Source organism: Halyomorpha halys, unplaced genomic scaffold (assembly GCF_000696795.3).
Source record: "Halyomorpha halys isolate HHAL.00 unplaced genomic scaffold, Hhal_1.1 Scaffold8.1, whole genome shotgun sequence".
Lineage (NCBI taxonomy): Eukaryota > Metazoa > Arthropoda > Insecta > Hemiptera > Pentatomidae > Halyomorpha > Halyomorpha halys.
The window spans coordinates 790,077-793,882 of NW_027111933.1; positions in this window are offsets into that span (position 1 = coordinate 790,077).

The following is a 3,806-nucleotide window of genomic DNA, read 5'->3' on the forward strand; positions in this document are numbered from 1 at the left end:
TACTTCCATGAAATGTAGACGATGGTACTACCTCAATTTGAAGCTGGGGAGTACTTCTGCTCGTTCACATGAACCAAAACAATGCAATCAATATCAGGGTTGCGATTATTTGATATCAACATTTTTTAAATTTTACAAGAGAAATCCTCTATTGAAATGAATAGTAGAAAGCTCTTGTTGCTTTTGAATTCATCAATGGCTTAGCTGTATAGAGAGTGTAACTCACTCTAAACTAGATTCTATCACTAAATCAATTTCACTCATATTGGACACCGGAAAATGATAAGTAGTTGGTGGGAGGAGCAATTCAAACCCTACTGAAATAATAAACAAACTAAACAGATTCAAAAATGTTTAGATAGAACATATATGATATTATTTTTGTTATTTCTCGTTCTTGAATTTGAAACAAACTTTCACAAATAAAATCATACATAAAGACCTTAATGTTTCCTATGTAACCATTCTAGCCCGAACCAGATATCACACCTTCCATTATAAACTCTCTAACCACTCAAACCCCCTAGTTTCTAATCTTGCATCCTCTTCCATTCCTGACAATCCTCCGAGAGGCCTGAAAAGAAGATGGCCACGAGACCAGCTATTGTAAAATGTCATTAGAGTGCTACCAATGGTTAGTTTCTCAACTCGCCTGTAACACTCCAATGTAACTTAGATCAGATTTACTAAATGTATTATAATGTACATATGTAAATAGCAATAAATAAATATTTAAAAAAAAAACTTTCAACGCACCACTAGAACACTACAATAGTGTCAATTAAAATCATCTATGGATCTAATTTTGGAAAAACTCTTTACTGTATCTCGACTAACAAAGGTTACCCAAATGTCTTTTTGTAGGGGCTATTTGAGAAAGTAAACAAAAATAATCCATTTTAGAACTTTTCTAGAAATTAGAGTTTCTTTGTTTTCAGAACTTGTAGTTGAAAATTTCTCGATGTATGGTATCCATCGATCACTGCCACTAATATTAATTATTATTATGTTAAACTTTATGTCAACAATAATATTAAATTTGAAAACAAGTTTTTTTTTTTTGCAAAGTTGTTGGAATTTATAATGTGTTTGTTTCTTAGGCATGGTTAATATTCACAAATTACATACCTTATGTCAAATTTAAATGACGATTCTTAGATAGATAAATAATTTTTTCTATAGGGAAGGTTATATTCTTGTTATCCACTTAGACTTCACCATAGAGCTAGAAAATAGTACCTTTTATTGTTTCTTCTTGATTCTAGCTTCATATGGTGGTCCCTGGATTTGAATCATTACTTTGGTTCAGCTTGACACCGTGTTAGGTACTGAGAGCGCTCCTATCGCTTTTCGAGTTCATTAAATTTTATAATAGTATTAGGAGTAGCACTCTCCCCATAACTTGATTTTGCAATAATCCCCCCTCTCAAAATTTTCAAGGGCGCAGCTTGCGTCCTGACACCCCCGCGTGGCCATCCTTCTTGTGTTAGTGTAAGAAAGCTTTTGAAAAGCAATTGGATGTTCCATATTCTATCACCAACTGTCTTTTTGTGATGTGTAATTTCTCAATGCCTGTTTATGAATTGGATCAAGTCATAAATGCTTCTGTATATCTATATAACAATGGTTCAGAAAACCCATGGGTTCAGTGCCGATGTCACTAACAATCCTACTTCTCGATAAACCTTTTCATGTATTATCCATCTGAACAACTTTAGATGCACATTTCTACACATATGACCCTTAAACGACCCCAAAAAATATAAATTAGGCGATTCTTCAAAAAATAAAAAATTGCTTCTACTAACTCAAGACTGATGAGGAAGTGAAAAGAACGCGAGCCAATAGAATTTTCTAGGAGACTATACCCGAACCAAAGAAAAAATAGACAAACCAGTTTCCTTCTTCAGGAATGACTTGCTTAAACAAGGAGAGATGAACTGAAGGAAGGATCCAAGAAAGTTCATTCAAGGGTCCAGGAAATAGCTCGTTGTACTCAGTGACAGACCAATTTAGAATTAGTTTTGAAGGAAGTCTCTGGGGAATAGGACATTCTTTGAAAGAATATTATCTAAGAGATAGTATTTAAAGATTCAAAAATTCCGTTTAAAATAATTCTAGTAAATCAGCATGTTAAAAACTTAATGTAGATATTTAACAATAAAAACTCTTCTGCCTTAGTATGAAAAAATCTTCAGTTGTAGTCAATTTATGCATTTAAAATATTTTTTCTAATACTTATTCTAGTTTTGATTTTATTCTTTTTGAAATATACAATTTTTCCTGATAAAGCTATCAGTATTCTTCAAAATGATAGTATACAATATTTCCTTAGGATCATTTCTTCTTATATTCTTCTAAAAAGCAACTTTTGGGAAAACAAACATCCATAAAACTTCATCTATATTTAATTTATGAATAGAATGACGTTTCGGATTACATATCTCAAAAACGTTACATTAAATATTGTTAACAATCTTTAAAAATTTATCATTTTACTAAATTAAATTTTTTTAAAAATTAAACGCTCACATCACTGTACTTAGAAACCCTTAAATTATCTATCTTAGAGGAACACAATGTTATCACATTAAAATTCACATTGTTAAAAATATGGTACAGAAAAAAAAACACATAAAATATTATTAATTCAATAATTATTTAGTACTAGTTTGCTCATCAAACTGTCGATAAAATATACTTCATCAAATTATTCTTTCGATAAAATAACTAATGTAAATATTTTTTAACATTAATTAACATTGTAAATAATAGATTAATGATTTATTATATTGATTGTTTAAGAATGGTTTATTTCATAATTCACCGAAATAAATTTGATCTAAATTTACTCACAACATTTATTTCCAAAAACTCTCCAACGTTTCGGCCCTCAATTAACTTTCAAAGGAGACAACCTATAAAAATTTGTTTCTATATTAATTACATAATTTCCTCACAATATACTAATGTTTTTGGCTATACCTTAAATATTGATGTCATATTCTCTAAAAACTTTCCTGCAGACTATTTGCCCATGTCATATCTTTAACAAATTAAATATTAAAATAATATCATAACAGTTTCAAACATTGCTTTTAAATTGATTATTTACTTTAAAAACTTTTTATATATATTATATTAGGTTATAAGCAATAAATTAAAACTGAACGTGAGTTAAATTGTAAAAAAATTAATTTTAGTGATAACAGACTCCTAACCTGTTGAAGGTAGGATCTGTTATGAATGATGTTAGTAAGAATAGAGACTATAATGTTTGTGTGAATTATGTAATTATAAATAATTTTAATGTAGACTTTAATTTCGATATAATTAAATTTAAATATGTTCAAAAAATTTTAGAACACTGGAGTGAAACGTTTGGTGTTGTTCACTCGCTTCCAATTGCTCGCGCCACCTAAGGTGTTTTGGTGGTGAGTGACTGAACTGGCCTAAAAACCTACTCCTGAAGTCAGTAGACTGACACAGGCTTTTTTTCACTGGACTGAACCATCAGTCTCCCGCCAGTTAACATAGTACAAGAGCTGGGATGAAAAAAATGCAGTTATCTCACCCCACTTTTTGATTACTTCTATGAAAACTATGTATAATTACTAGTCGAAATTACGAGTCTGCCAAGTATAGGTAGGGGGGTTAAAAAATGGCGGCTATTTCAAAACCTTAAAAAACATTGATTTTTCATTCGGAGCTCTATATCTTAAAAACTACCAACAACACTAGAAAATCTAACAGAACATTATTTAAATAAGTGTAAATTTTCTGAAATATTAGCCCTAAAAGAGCTA